General features: G+C 42.8%; 1 long non-coding RNA gene across 3 annotated transcripts; it reads left to right on the forward strand.

The window, feature by feature from the left end:
- The first annotated feature begins 2409 nt into the window (after positions 1–2409).
- On the forward strand, positions 2410–16263 carry LOC135322431 (uncharacterized). 3 transcript variants are annotated; one of them, XR_010383009.1, is made up of 3 exons: positions 2410–2476; positions 13093–13287; positions 14061–16263. It is a non-coding gene; the product is annotated as an uncharacterized LOC135322431 (long non-coding RNA). The 3 variants fall into 3 exon arrangements; XR_010383010.1 differs by lacking the exon at positions 2410–2476 and adding an exon at positions 10053–11084; XR_010383011.1 differs by lacking the exon at positions 2410–2476 and adding an exon at positions 11545–12998.
- The last annotated feature ends 287 nt before the right edge of the window (positions 16264–16550 follow it).

Here is a 16550-nt window from a genome sequence, read left to right on the forward strand (position 1 = left end):
CAGAGCTAGCAAGACTAAGCCTAGAAAACACGGCAGAGGGTTAAAGGAAAGGAAAAGATCCAATATGGAGTCAGATTTGTTCTTCTCTATTACAGTGCCTTTGGGTGAGAGCTAAGAGGATGACTCCTGGGTGGGTCCTCTACAGTCCCAGGCTGCAGTTCAGGCAGGGTCCCTGCCAGATTCACCATGACTTTGGACCTGATCTCCCGCAGAGAAAGTGACAATTATTGGATTAAAATTACCTGTCAAAATCCCTTCAATTGCCTGTAAACTATACCACAGCAGGGGATGTCTCATTGGCCAGTTAACTGCCAGTCTCCCCTGATGCAAGAGACCAGCGTCACGGCGGGATCCATGGTGGCCTGGACAGTGCACATTCCTACTTTTCTCTCCAGCCTTGGCTTCCTAAAATTGATGCTTTGAAAGCTCCCGTCCCTCTTCCCTCTGGCCTGGTGTGAATGAACAAGATACCTGCACCCACCTGGGCTGAGCCCAGGCCACGCACACAGCCCCATGCACACAGCCCACCATCTGCTGTCTACCCCTGGGCTCAAGTGCACCCTCTGAACTCCCCCACCCCAAAGGTCCGCGTGCCTAGTGCCTCCGCCCTAGGGGTCCAGATCACCATCAGGACCATCAACCACCCAAGGCCCACAGGCCATTGGCTGGCAGCCTGGGATCACCCTGACCCATCGGGTCAGATGAGACACAGGGTGCGGGGATCAGGGTGCCAGGGCGGGAATTGGAACCTCTTTCAGCCCAGCCTGCCTCGCCCTGTAGCCTCAGACACTAACTATGAAGGTGCACACTAGGCTGGATCCCCCGCTGGTGGCAGTAGTCATCATTACTGGAGCTCAGATTTCCCCACCCCAACCACAGGGTTAGGGGTGAGGGAGTGAGCTTAGGGTAGGGGTGCACTCAGAGTGAAGGGGATCCCATGGTGAGGGGGTATAGGTTGAGGAGTGTGGGGCCACTCAGATTGGAACTGACCTGGCTGAGAGGTGAGGAGTATAGTTTCAGGATTTTGGGGGTCCTGTGGTGAGGCATGAGGGTGTAGGGGCCATAGGTTAGGACCAAGCAGGACGGAGTGTCAGGGCACAGACCTCGGTGTGAGGAGAAGAAGCCCTGTCTTTAAGGTCTGGTGGGAGACTGGGCCTGGCCAGGGGTGGGAGGGTAGTAACAGGGAGGGGAAGGTGAGCAGGGGAAGTGGGGCTGGTGGGGTGTGGCCTGGCCCAGGGCAGTCGTGGTTCTAGTTCAGTGCCAGGACACAGTCGGTGGCGGGGTGAAGGCTCTGGGGATGGAGACCCGGCGGGACGAGCAGGAGGGGCACCACCTGGCTCCTCCCGGCCCCAGTGGCCAGGTCTGGTAAAGCAGGAGACCCATCCGAGCAGTTTGCGCTGCAGGAGGGAGGAGGAGGAGTAGGGGCGCGCACGCGCTGACGGACAGATGCGCGGACGCCGGAACCCGCCCAGAACGAGTGGAAGCTGGCGGCAGCCGGTTGCTCCTGGACCAGCTCCTGGAAGAGGAACACGGCCTGGGGTCTGGGCCGCCGCTTGCCCTTGGTTTGGCTGCCGCTGCCGGGCAGTTAAGGGGGCGCTGGTGGGGGCGCGCTGCTCGAAGCCGGCGGGTGACGCCTGGGCTGTGCGACTGAGGAGGCGCACAGGGAGGGGTGCGGAGGTGAGGTCACGGCCGCGCGTCCCGTTAGGACCCTGAGGCGGTTCCCAGCCGCCGCTGTGGTTAGTGGTAACCCCGCTATTAGTAGTTCCTGAACCCCGCGTTTTTGCCGCCGCTTATACCCGGGTTTAGGAGAGCAGGTACTGCCCCGGGAGGTGGGAGGGCACCGGACGGCTCCGAAGCATCTCTGACTGGCCCTCAGACCATGACCTGCTCCCGGGAGGCCGGTGCGGTGCGGTCGCGGGGCCTCGGATGCAATGGGGGCTGCCCCATGAGAGCCCCTGGATTTGCTCCCATCTTCCCCGCGGCCTGACCTTGGGGGCGGCCTCTAAATCCCCAGGTTCTTGTGACTCAGGTTACAGGTCAGGCTGCCCCTGGGAGGTGGGCGCAGTGTGATCAGTGTGCTGGGATGGCTGCAGCAACAGCGGGAAATGGTCGCAAACCCCGCGCTTTCACAGGGCAGCCCCAGTACCGCCATCGCAGCCGCCGCCATTCCCTGACAGCACAGCACCTGCCTTCCAGGAGCAGGCTGGCCTGTAACCTGAGTTCCACGAATCTGGGGCAGCAGAGGCCAATCTCAGGCCATGCGCTGTGGAGTTTGAAGCCAATCCACGGGCTCTCATGGGCAGACCCCATAACCCGCCACTGCCTTCGACCACACCGCGCCCTCCTTCCAGAAGCAGGCTGACCTGCGGGCCGTGCCTGGAGCAGCAAAAGCCGAGCCCTGGACAGGCCGTGGGAGAGAAGGGGGCAAGTCGACCAGCCTGCCAGGTCGCTGCCCATCTCCCTGCCGCTGCCCCAGGTTCGTGGATCACTTGTTTTCAATTCAGTGGGTTCCTGAGAGGCAGGAGCGGTGCAGTAAGGAGGCGGGGTCTGCGGGGAGGGGTGCTGCCTCAAGGGGATCAGGTGGACTTGCTCCCATCTCCCCCAGGGCCAGATCTGTGGACGGCCTCTGCTGCCCCAGGTTCACAGGACGCATGTCATGTCAGTCTGTCCCTGGGAGGAGTGCTCAGTGCCCTCGGGGCAGCCTCAGTGGCTGACAATGATTTTGGAAGTGGGCTCTAGCCCAGCATAACTAACTCTCCTTTCTTTTCTTGCTTCCTCAGTTGGTGGCTGTATAGGCTTTTTCATTATAGGTTATTGCTGGATAATGAACATAGGTTTCTCTGCTATACAGAAGAAACTTTATTTAAAATCTATTTTTATATATAGTGACTAACATTTGTAAATCTCAAACTCCCAAATATATCCCTTGCCATCCCCTTTCCCTGGTAACCTTAAGATTGTTGACTAAGTCTGCAAGTCTGTTTCTGTTTTGTAGATGAGTTCACAGTGTCTTTTTCTCTATTTTTTTAGATTGCACATATGAGTGATATCATTTGGTATTTTTCTGTTTCTGGCTGCTTTCACTTAGAATGACGATCTCTAGCTCCACCCATGTTGCTGCAAATGGTTTTATTTTGTCCTATTCATGGTAGAGTAATATTCCAGTCTATAAATATGCCACAACTTCTTTATCCAGTCATCTGTTGCTACATTTAGCTTGCCTCCATGTCTCGGCTACTGTATACAGTGATGCTATGAATACTGGGGTGCAGGTATCTTTTCACATTGGAGTTCTTTCCAGTTATATACCCAGATGTGGGATTTCTGGGTCATAGGGTAAGTATACTTTTAGTTTTTTGAGGGATTTCCATGCTTTCCATAATGACTACACCAAACTGGATTCCCACCAGCAGTGTAAGAGGGTACCCTTCCCTCTACAGCCTCTCTAGCATTTATCATTCATGAACTTCTGAGCGATGGCCATTCTGACTGGTGTGAGCTGATATCTCATTGTAGTTTTGATATGAATCTCTCTGTTTGTTAGTGATATCGAGTATTTTTTCATGTGCCTATTGGCCATTTGTGTCTTCATTGGAGAAATGCTTGTTTAGGTCTTCTGCCTATTTTTGGATTGAGTTGTTTGTTTTTTTGTTTTTAAGTTGTATGAGCTGTTTATATATTCTGAAAATTAAGGCTTTTTTGTTAGTCGTATCATTTGCAAATATTTTCTCCCATTCGTAGGTTGTTGTTTCCTTTTGTTTTAATTATGGTTGCCTATGCTGTGAAGAAATTTATGAGTTTAATTACGTCCCTTTTGTTTTTTTCTCTTATTTCCATTGCCTGGGTAGATTGCCCTAGGAGAACATTGCTAAGATTTATGTCAGATAATGTTTTGCGTATGTTTTCTTTTAGGAGATTTATCATGTCTTGTCCATCTGCATCTTAAGCCTGTACTCTAGATCTGTGCTTCAGTTTTGAATTTTGAGCTTCTTAGAGAACACCTACTCTTAGCTCATATGTCAGATTCAACATGTCTAAAGCTGATTTCATAATCATTTTTCTTGCAGCGTATCCATTTATTCAGTGGCATAATCATTCTTCTAGTCTTGAATACCCAAAGGCTTGGAATGGTCTTTGATTTATATTTCTCTCACCACCCTCCACATATTCTTGGCTTCTGGAACTGTATGTTTTTGGTTTCAAATGTCTATTCTGATTGCTGATACTCTGATGAAGAGCGTTCATCCCTGATACAAGAATTTTTCCTTCTGCTGAATTCTTGGATATTCTCTCCCCTCCTTTCAGTCAACCTTCAGTTTTGACCCTCCAACATCTAGAGTCAAGTCAAAGACTTACCACAACCAGATCTCAGCCAGGTAGTCTCGACCCTTAATCACTTTGGCCTTACCTTATTTGTTCCAATCATTATGTGACTTAGCCTCCTAGGGTAACCTGTGCCTTATTAAAATCCAGGAGTCACCAATCTTTTCCTATCCAGTCCTCAGTTAAAACAGCTTAGAATTGCCCTGAGAACTAGTTGGAGCCCCATCCCCTTCATTGATTCTTCCCTATTTACTCCAAATACTTCTAGCTCCTCTTTGTATTTCTGCACTGTTCATGATCGGTAGCCTGTAATCTAGTCTTTGAGTACTGACTTGGTACCATTGCCGGTTGGTTTCCAATGTGTCTCCTCACTTAGCTGGTAACTGGAGAAGACTCCCTTGTTCAGCCTCCTTTATACCCTCACCCTGCTTAGCATCGGGCAATAGCAGGCATCCAGGCAGTGCTAACCTACTTTATTCGCAGGGGTGGTGGTTTGGAGTATAGCTAATAACTATTAATTCAGTGTTGCAATTAAAAAAGAAAGCCAAGAAAATCCATAAAACTTTATCTCCATGTTCAGTTTAGCGCTTTACCTCAACAGTTTTCTTAACTCTGTGTTTATATTCACATAGTGTTCAGTGCTTTTACAGTTCCCTGAGGCAAGCAGGTGAGTTGTCATTATGTTTGACTTTCACGTTACATTTCATATTGGATATATTTGTGCAATGACAAAACCTTCTTTTATAAGTAAACAGCCGGAAGCCCAGAGAGACTAACAGCCTAACCCAGGGTCACCTGGTTAGTGTTTGGCACAGGCCAGGACCGCGGTTCACATCTTCCAGCTGCTCCTCTTCCAGTGCCTTTTCATTCCAGTGCTGGGAAATGTAGCCCCATCAGCCAAACGGCCAAGTCCATTGCTGCCCCTTTACCTGCCAGTGATGGCAGTGCTACAAAACGTGGCAAAGGAAAGTTCAGAAATAGGAGTGATAAAAGACATGGAAGTGCTGGAAATGGATCCTCAGCCTCTTCCTCCCTTTTTGAGCACCTCACAAGTGTCCCTCTCTGACACTGCTGTTCATTGATTATAACACAGTCTTTAAAATCAGACTGATCTTTTGTAGGACATGCTTTTATCCTGGTCCCTTTCCTGCTAGTAGTCACCGTCATGGGCAGAAAGTGCCTGACTGTGCTCTGTTTGTCACTTAGGTGGGAGGGGAAGTGGGAGATGAAGCGGGTTGAACTGAAGCCGAGTTTTTTACAGCTCTGTTGTTCTAGGACCAGAGCAGTTCCACTCCTGCTTTCATCACCTCTCCACCTCTGAGTCCCAGCCACCCACTCCTGCCTGCTTCCCCACATGCCACGTCCTGGGGGAGGACAGTGTGGTTGGCAATGCCCCCTCCACCCTCCGCCTTCCGCCCTGGGAGGTGCAGGAGTCTGCTTCAACTTTTGAGCTGTTTTGGTAGTTGGGCTTTTCCAGCCTTTCTAGGCATCTGCTTTCCAGCTCTGGGAAATTGGAGATGTAACTTAACCATACAAGTCCTATACTAATGTATTCAGTGGCATTAATGTGATGTTGTCTTTAAGGTGTTCTGGGACTGGATAGGAGGTTTTTAACACAGGATGCTTCACATCCAATTCTAAAGGCCTACAGGATGCAGGTGTAATTCAAGTTCTTACATGGCTGTAAGGCAGACATGGACATTATTTTATAATATGACCATATGTTCATAGATTACGGTTAGTCCGCCGGCTCTGTATCTAATAAAAGTTTAAATTCCAAACACTTGAAGAAAATTTGCGGACCATGTCTTTTTGCCTGTAACTAGTTGCAAAAACTGAAATCAAGGCTCTACCACAAGCCAGTGTTTCCCAGTAGAGAAACCCTCTTCTTTTACAACCTCTAAGTAATTCAGTGGTTCTTTGGGTGAGATGAGGGATGCCAGAGTATTTTGTTGGGACACTAGAGTGGCATGACAAGTATTCTGGGACTGGTTACAGTTGAATCTCTGCTTCCTATATCCTGGACTGATTACAGAGTCAATGTTAGTGCGTTAACCAGCTTCTGAATGCAAGGGTAGCTAGGAAGACAACAGAGAAAATAGAAGGATATAAAGTAATGGAGAGACTTCAGAGCAGTACAAATGTTGACTTTGACACCACCAGCTGCTGACGTGAACTTGGCAGGAATTTGTGAGAAATGGTGGGTGTCACTGCAAGCAGGAGAGTCCTGCAGCTTTTGGGGTGAACAGGCAAAGGGGAGAGCAGATATGGTGACCACTCGGGGGCTGATTATTTGTGTCCTGAATGTGAAAATGTCTGGTCTCCTGTTCAATTTTGCAGCCACAACTTCACGTGACTCAGGGCATTATTTCCACCAGATACCATAAAAACATAAACAACCTCTGTTTCCCAAAGTGTTTGTTCTCGATCTGAGATGATTGTCCTGTGGTGGGAGGTAAGTGGGCGGTGGGTCCTATTACATCACTCCCTTTCACTAAAAGTCTACCTCGCTGCTTTTCACACTACTGCTAGGGGTGCTGCCATTCTGTTACACCTAGACCTATAAGACAGGCTTACCTGAATCCTCACGTGAAGAGGGATAGTTATGTGCAGTTTTAAATAATTGCTTGGGTCATGTGGTCCTTTGTTCCCTCCATTGGAAATCACTATTCCAGAGCAAATAGTATGAATCTATATAAACTATATTGTTTGTAAGATGTCTTCAGAAGTTTTGCAGTAGGTTTAAATATTTGCTTGGTGATGGCCTCTTGATTGTTTGAAGGAGGCAACCCTCACTAGGGGCTTTGTTGGCTCCCTTAGATTTCCCTTACTGGCAGTAGAGTGTTCGTAGGCAGAGTTAGAAAGTTAACTGGGCTGAGAAGCCGAATTTGCCCGCAGCTGGGAATTGGTAGAAGAGTCAGTTATGGAAGGAAGGCTTTAGGATTATCTGGTAGCAGAGTTGTGGGATCCAAGCCCTGGGAAACCTCAGCTTTTGTAGAGTATGTTCTGTAACAATAGGCTATTGGATAATTTTAACACTTGTTATGGGATGTAGATTTGGGGAAAGACTTAAAAGTGAAAGAACCTTAAAAAAGAATCTCCAAATATTTTAAAGAAAACAGTACTCAGAATGAGAGCTTTCCTGGAAAAGACTAGTTCTTCACTTCACAGGGGAAGCAGGGAGAAAGTGTAACTGCACTTACGGTAACTTAAAAGGTAAACCTTACCCTCCCACTTAGCTGTTTCCTGGTGTAAGTTCATATTCCACATCTGTAGTTTTAGACATGATGTGTCATTTTCTGGTACTCCATTCTGCTTCTGAGTGAGAGACTGACGCAAAGTCACATAGCAATTGAAAAATTGCACAAAAGTCTTTATTGTTAAAAATGTAGGTATGTGGCAGAGTGCTGCATTTGCAAATGACTTTCAGTGCAGAGAACACTTAAAAGAATGCGGTGTTATTTCTTTTTTTATTCCTTTAAGCCTTTGAATAGGTTTTCTTTGCAGAGATTCTGGAGTACATCAGAACAAGCAGGAACTAAAAATAGCTTTAAGAAAGCACCAGTATAGATGTTGTTTATAGTATGGTATCTGTCTTAAAGTTAACTCTTTAAAGCAGGAATTTGTAACTCTCAATTTCTTAAGCAAATAAAAAACATTCTTGACTCTTAATGACATACTTTGTGGGGTGAAGCCGCTTTTGCTTCCATTCTGAGCATTGAAAGGCCTTCAAGGATATTTCTACCAGTCCTCAATATTTTATTTTCCTTCTGTTGTGAACTTGTTATTAAACTTGAAGGAGATATAAATATCATTAACTTGCTACATATGTAGATATTTAGTGTTACATAGTCAGAAAGTGTGTGTACATCACACGTATCTACATAATTCCCCAGGTTCCAACAGTGTTCCTGATAAAAGAATGGTGGGAAATGGCATTATGGGGATATGTCTTACAGTACACAGTGTTTCCCCTGTTCCCTCTACCAGATCTGGATGTTCTTTCATCTTTCGGCTTCTTGAATTTCTACCTCTTTTTCTTAAGACAGGTGTAACTCATCCCCCTGCTCACACAAATATGCGTACACACACACACACACACACACACACACAATGTGCCGTAGGGAGTAGCGTGCACCATCCCATTCTCTGACTCCAGCTCTGATCCCACACACTGGAGGCAGTGTCTTGCACGAATTAATTTGTAAGTTCCTTTTTAAAACTCGAGTGGTCGGGAAATAGGACTGATATCCTCATCTAGTAGGCAAGCCCTCAAGGATAACTTCTATGGTTAATGCCAGGGTATCTTAATGTTTGAGTACCTGGGTTTCATGGCTTCCTGTACCACCTGTGTGACCCATGATTCCCACAGTTCTGTCTCCCGTTAGACTTTTTCTCTCAAACTCTGGACTCTTATAATATTCTGCTGATTTGGCATCTTCACTTGGAACTCTGATATCTTAAAACCAACATGTGTAAAAACTGAGCTCTTGGTCCTCCTACCCCCCAAACTGGTTCTTTATGCAGCCTCCCCCATTCAGTTAGTGGAAACTTAATCCTTCCAGCTGCTTGGGTCAAAAATCTTGGAGTTATTCTGACTTTCACTGACATACCACATGAATTCTGTCAATAGATCTGGTTTGACACTGCCTTTAAAACATATCCAGAGCCCAGCCACTTCTCACCATGGCTCCTGTTTCCACTGCTGCTTCCCTGCCCTGAGCCACTGTCCTCTCCTCCTGCATAGCCCTTCTCAGTAGCTTCCCACCTTTCATCTCTGACCCGTTTGCACTATTCTCACCCCGCAGTCAAGTGAGCCTTGAAAACCTAAGTTAGATTGTGTCGTCCTTCTGCAGTGCCTCCCCATTTCACTCCGGGTAAAAGCCACAGTCCTTACAATGTCCTCCAAGGCCATACAGGATCTGCACTGACCCTTCTCCGCAGCTCCAGCCGTGCCCCCATTCTGGAACATGCGAGGTCACGCTGGCCTTGGTGATGGTTATTCTGTCCTCCTGGGACTTCTCACCTCCTAGTCTTAATTCTAACCTCAGTTCACAGTGTTCCCTGCTCTGGTATTTAATACAACATCACCCTCATCCTATACCCTCAACTCTCTTTACTTTGCCCTTTTTACTTTTTTCCATGGTTCCTCTTTCCTAGCATGCCACCTCCTCTGCTGCTCTGTTGTGTGTATTGTCATCTCCACCCCCCACCCCAGCTAGACTCCAACCAAGCTCCGTGAGGACAGGACTTTTGTTTTGTTTATTGATCTATTCCAAGTGCTTAGAGTAGTCCTGGGTACATTGTAGGGCGTCAAAAATTATTTGCTGAATAAATTAAAAGGCTATTTTAAAAATGAATCATCCTTTCATTAACAGGTGAGGAAAGGAAGCTGCATGAAGGAAAATGGTGCAGTAAATAATGATATTTGCCTGTTGTACTATGTATGATATATATATATATGTGTTTTAGTCTTAATTTGGTATCTCAGTTTCTTAATTTAATAGCTGTATTAAGGTGTAATTTACAGGCCATACAATTCACATATTATAATTGTACAAGTCAGCCATTTTAACTATTTCTAGAGTTGTGCAACTGTGTCCTCATAAAGTCCCCTTGTGTCCATCCATATGCAGTTCGCCCTCCCCTCAGTGGCACCCTGATTTTATTTGTTTTTGTTTTTTTGGCAATCACATCTGAAAAGAATAATTTACACAGCAGTACTAATATAGCTTTGCACTTTTAGAAATGACACACTTAAATATGAAATCAGGAGTCATTGCTGAATGTAGGCAGCAGTATCAGACATCGGTGAGAAGAATGGACTTGAGTGTCAGACTGGCTGCGATATTACCCAGCTCCACCATTTACCAAGTTACCCAAATTATTTTCTGTCTCAAGCTCTATGTCTGTTATATGGGTGTAATAATAGCAGCTTACAGAGTTGTGAGGATTAAGCAAACAGGGAAACAAAATTTAGTATAGTGGCCAGCTTATGTTATTACCTAAGAAATAGCCTTGCAGGTAGAGAGCAAAATTCAAATCAGTTTCTAAAGTATGTGTAAAATATGACCCAGTTCCTGCCTGGTTTGTAAACACGTATGCCTACTGCAGAATGTAAAAGCAGGCTAATTTCCAACAGAAAAGATCATTTCTCAGCATTTCTTTCAAAGGTAGTTGCAAAATAATTTTTACTAAATTTTCTGTGCCCATCTCTGACAGAGCTTTGACACCAGGGAGGTAATTATCTACATTTTTGTTAAAATGATGCTGACCATCAGGAAGTGTTCCGAATTATATTTTAGCCTTTATGTTGGGAAATATTGTGAAACTTCTTCTAAATTAATGGGGGAGGGGCATTCATTGTAGCTCTTGTAGCCTGATAAGGCTTCTCTAAATTATCTTTTTTTAAATTTTAATTAAAGTAATTAATTAATTTTTTGCAGAGGGTGGTAATTATGTTTTTATTTATTTTATTTTTGTAAGAAGTTCTGGGGATTGAACCCAGGCCCTTGTGCATGCTAAGAATATGATCTTTCACTTGAGCTATACCCCCCTAAATTATCTTTAATAAGGTCTTTTTCTCTGTTTTGTTATTTTCTTTTATGTACAGATGCACAAAGCAGGGTCATCAGAAGCCTCTCAATTCCAAAGATGATTATAGTGAAAAAAATTGCACAGTGACAGTGAATCCTTGGAATATGAAGAAAGATTGTAAAGTCCTGAATGAATTAAGAAGGAATTGTTACATTAACTTACATGTAACCATGGCTCTCTTACCTTTATTTTTCACTTTATAATGAAGATATTCCTCACCTGTCAAGGTTGCTTTGTTAGATATAGGGAATATCTAAAGCCTTTTCTGGAAGTTTTTTAAATAAATAAGATCAGGTAATTTATCAGAAGTGTGAATGGTGTAATCTGCTCTGTCTAGTATGGTAGCCACCAGCAACATGTGACTATTGTGAAATGAGATGTTCTATAAGTGGAAAATACATAATAGATTTTCAAGACTTTGTACAACAAAAATAATGTATAATATTTATTAATAAGTTTTCAAAGTGTTAATCACACTTTTGAAATGATAGTATATTGGATATTTTGGGATAAATATAATTATTCCTGGAATTAAGTACACTTGTTCCTTTTTATTTTCTAAATGGGATTACTGGAAAATTGTGACTTGCACTATGTTTCTATTGACAGTGCTGGCTTCTAACTTATTGCAAATAATATGAAAAAAACTTTGATTAAGTATTTTATAATTGAGTAGTTGATTTCCATCATATTATTTTCAGGTGTACAACACAGAGGCTCAACATCTTTATATATTATATTCCATTTAATGTCACCATAAAATAATGGCTATATTTCCCTGTGCTGTATGATACAGCCCTATAACCTATCCATTTTATACATAGTACTTTTTACCTCTCAATCCCTTACCCCCTTCCTGCCTCCCTCTCCTCCTTCTCCCCATTGGTAACCACCAGTCTGTTCTGTGTACCTGTGAGTCTATTTCTGTTTTATTATAGTAATTAATTTGTTTTATTTTTTAGATATACATATAAGTTAATAAATAGAATATTTGTTTTTCTTTCTCTGACATATTTCACTTAGCATAATACCCTGTAGGTCCATCCATGTTATTGCAAAAGACATTATTTAATTTTTTAATGGCTGAGCAGTATTCCATTGTGTGTGTGTGTTCATGTGTATATATGTGTGTGTATATGCGTGTATATATGTAAATATACATATATATATAATATACCACAACTTCTTTATCCAGTCATCTGCCAGTGAACATTTGGGTTGTTTCAGTGTGTTGGCTATTGTAAATAGTGCTGCTGTGAACACTGGGGTGCATGTGTCTTTTTGAATTATATTTTTCTCCAGACATATACCCATGAATGGGATTGCTGGATCACACGGAAGTATATTTTCAGTTTTTTAAGGAAACTCTATACTGTCCTCCATGGTGGCTGCAACATTTACATTCCCACCAACCGAGTAGGAGGGTTCCTTTTTCTCTTAAAAGGTCAAAAATTCTCTACATTTATATACTTTCCTTACAGTTTAGGACACAATTTGGCAAAAGCCAGATAGAATTTAATAGGAGTAAATACAGTATTTTTTCAAATGTCCATGCATTATGGATAGATATGTTATTGATGAGTTGGTTCCCTATTTTTGTAGATGCAGAAGTTTTTATAGCTTCACAGACATTTCAGTCTTGCAGAAAGAAAAATGTCTTTGCATTTTGCTGAACTTGTCCGGGTGGCTTTATGGAATTTGGTCCAGGCCTGCAGAGGTGAATACACATCCAAACCTGAACCATTTGAATGTCTGCAAGATTTTAAGAGTCTAGAATGTCAGATCTGGACTATAACTCTGGTGAATGACATCAGTGAGTGGACTCAAGAAAACTCCATTTGAGTGCAAAGCCTTTCATAAGCCAAAAAAGGCTTTGAAATTGTGGCAAAGCCAGAGACTTTTGTGCACCACATATGGCCACAAACCCATGGGGACAACCACAGGCCTTCTGGAGTGCCAAGGGAATTCCATGTGAGGAGTCCAGCACTCACAGGAATCCAACAAGTCCCTGCCAGCCAGAGCACCTTCATTGCTACTGTGGTATTTTGAGCAAATGTCTTTTCTTCAGGTTCAAATTGGTTTGTTGTTTTCTTTTTAATAAAAGGAAATCAAACAACTTCTTGTTCCCTTGGTGAAAGTAAAAGCCTAACATTTTCTGATTTCTTTTGACAGAGAAAACTTGAGCCTATGAATCTAAACTCATCTGTGATGGTCTGCAGCTGGGAGCAAGCAGATCAGTGTCAGTCCCTTTGCAGCCGTTGGCTGGGAGCCTGCATGTTCCCTGGAATGATATTTGAAACATGTCACCCTAGCCGTGCCTTCGCTCTGGACTGGGAGGCGAGTCAGTCAGAATCTGCATTATGGAATGTATGTTTCAGATCCAAAGCTAGGAGATCTTTTTTAATAGCCAGAGAATGTAGTCATAAATATATCTATTAATGTATTTATGCAAGAACAATTTTAGAGTTTTTTTATTATAAAAATTTCCCCCAAAATTGAAAATGAAAGAACATTGGAATTAAAATCCAATGGAATTAAAAACAGTGGAATTAAAAATCATCTGTACCTTAGTTATACATAAAGAATCTTAAAATCCTTCTAAACTTTTTTTGTTCAAATGTAGATATTTTTCCCTTCCAAAAATGAAAATTATTATTTCACATTTTTTTCTTTTTCCTTTTATTATATATTCCATATTAATAAATATAATTCTTTTAAATCCCTTTTAATGGCTGTTTAACATTATATTGAACAGATATGTAAATAGTCCTAGGTTTAAGAAATTTAAAAAATTGTCATTACAATGCCCCTGCAAAGAATTTTTTCGTGTTTCTATTTTTAGTTACTAATTTGGACTAAAAGTTAACAAGTTTACTTTTCTTCATCTAAAACATTGGTTATTTTATGAATGAATTGTAAGGATTTTAAATAACTTTTCAGTAATTTCAACAAAGAAATTAACTTTAAGGCAAAAATGTATGATGGTTTGCAAATCTATTTTCATTATATCTTCACTTTTACCAGTGTCATATCTGTGTGTGTTTGCACAAGTGCTTTAACTACCAGCAATGTAAGAAAAATCTGTGTACTAAAAATGTGAAAATAGTTTCCTGGTTTGTGTTTTCATTCTCCCAATATAGGTTTTGGATGACAAGCTTGTATTTGCAAATGTACACACCCTGTGGGAGGTGCTCTGTACATACGCTGAGATACTGTACATAAAATTGCCTCTGAATCCCAATCATCTGAAAACCGTGTCCTCAGCCTTTGATACCTTCAGCTGTTTTATGAAAGTCCTCCAAGTGGATGAAAGTATCAACAACCGGAACAAGAGTTTTTCATTGCCCTATTTGAGAAGAGCTGCGTGAACGACTTTTATATTCAGGATAGAGATACATTCATCAATCCAACCACCAGGAGCCTCACTGTAAGTCTAAACCGAGTTTAGCTGCTGTCTTGGGGGTGATTTAGAACCTGCTGTTGAATTATAAGTGATTTGGTTTTGTTGGTTTGGTTTGGTTTTTAAAAGCTGCCCATAAAAATGAAAAAAGAGAAAGAAAAGAAATATGCCTACAGATTCCTGTTAGGATAGTAAACAGTGGCTGGTTATTTACCCTGTATAAACCACACGCTTTCTTAGAATCTATTTAGGTTTACTTCATCCTTTCTCAGATCAAGTATCAAGTAAGGGACAGTTTTAAAAAAAAATTCAGGATTAACTGGCTTGTGAGCTCCGGGATCTGCAAGGCAGCTTTCCCTTCCCATGGTGTAAGTCAAATGGCAGAAATGAAATAAAGCACTTCATGTATCCTCCGGTGTTAACAGGAAAAGGTGAGTCTTCTTGACCTTGTTACTTCCTGGGTAAAATGAAGATAATATGTCAGGAGTCGACAAGCCCATTTAGGGCAGGAACCATGTTGTCTTGTTCACTGCTGAATCCCAGGCACCAGGAAGGCTGAGTTTAACAAGTGGGTGAATGAATGAACTGTAGTTCCCCCAGAGTTACCATGTGGGGCAGTGTGGATTAGCAGCTAAGAGCATAGACTCGAGAGGTGAGGGTACAGCTCAAGTGATGGGGGGCATGCTTAGCACGCATAAAGTCCTGGGTTCAGCCCCCAACACCTCCTCTAAAATAGACAAATAACCCTAATTACCTCCCCACCCCCCACCAGAATTACTTTATTATCTCCCTGCCACCAAAAAAAAAAAATAAAATGTAGAAGTGGCCAAGAGCATAGACTCAGGCTGGAACACTTGTGCTGGTTTCTCGCTGTCTACCTTGTAAAAGTCATTTAGCCTCTGTGTTTATCAAGTTCCTCATCAATAAAATGGGGATAATAATAGTACCCACCTCGTAGAGATGCTATGGGGATTAATGAATCTGCTTGAATTTTAGAACAGCCCTGGCTAATAGTAAGTACTATGCATTTGCCAGCTCTTTTCATAATTACTGACAGATGTTATTATCAACCAAAGAAGTATTAGTTCTTTGTAAGGGAAATGCATGTTAGACCATTTCATTTATCATTTTCTGTAATTCAGGCTTTTTCCCTCTGAAATACCATTTTCTGTCTGTGCACTAGTAAATCACAGGGCTTTCCAAATTTCATCTGTCTGAGTTCTTGTCATGATGACAATACTGCAGAGTTTTGACATTTTTTAGGGACTCCATCTGAGATGACAGCAACCCCTCAAATTCAGAAGCACTTCTCTAACTGACAACATCTCGCATGAAATGAAGTTTGTAAAATGTAAGAGCTTCAGACGCTAAATGATGCCATAAATGCAAAGATGTTATATCTAAGCTCTTTAAATAAATCCTGTCATTGAAATAAAGGAAATACTATATTATAGCGCTCTATGACTTTGTTACCTTGCTATCCGTTTATCTGACTCTCTAAGACAAAAGAAAGCAAAGACTGAGATTGATCATTACTACTGTGTGGTACACGTATTTGTGGATGAAGACCATACTGAAATGCACTGTCTAAGATACTAAAATGGACACTAAACAGCTGCTTGATGCACATGCATGAACAGAACAGGGAGCTGGTTGCAGGGAGCAGACACTGAGCTTCCTGGATCAGAGACTCAGCATAGCAGTCCAGCCCAGCAGTCCACATGTTTTATATTTATATCCCAGCAAAATTAGCAGTGAGAGTCTGAAATGAACTTTGGGGACACTTGCAAACAGCTGTCATGATTACTAATGTGGGACACCAGGATTCTACAGTGTTTAGTTGGCATCTGCACACAACCATTTCTTTTCCACTAAAGCCTGTTGTAATTGCTGGTTCCACATCCAGGCTGAGGAATCATCTCATGTGGTGTTTGGGAGGGAGGTAAGTGGAGTCAGGACCCATGCTAAGACTGGGTGGGTAATAATCTGGTTCTAGTACAGGAGAAAGGAAAGTAGGTCAGGTGGGAAGGAGAATGACTGGATTTAAATTTTGTTTCTTGAGTAAGCTAAATATATAACATCATGTCAAGTTTCTTTATTGTTTATATTCCATGTGCTGTCACCGAATAACTACTGAATTGTGGGGACAAAAAAGCCTGGGTTTTAGAATTGACCCTGCCCCTAAACAGCCAGAGTCCAGGTTCCTCTGGGTGTCCAAGGAGGGGGCTGC

Source organism: Camelus dromedarius, chromosome 11, assembly GCF_036321535.1.
Source record: "Camelus dromedarius isolate mCamDro1 chromosome 11, mCamDro1.pat, whole genome shotgun sequence".
Taxonomy (NCBI): domain Eukaryota; kingdom Metazoa; phylum Chordata; class Mammalia; order Artiodactyla; family Camelidae; genus Camelus; species Camelus dromedarius.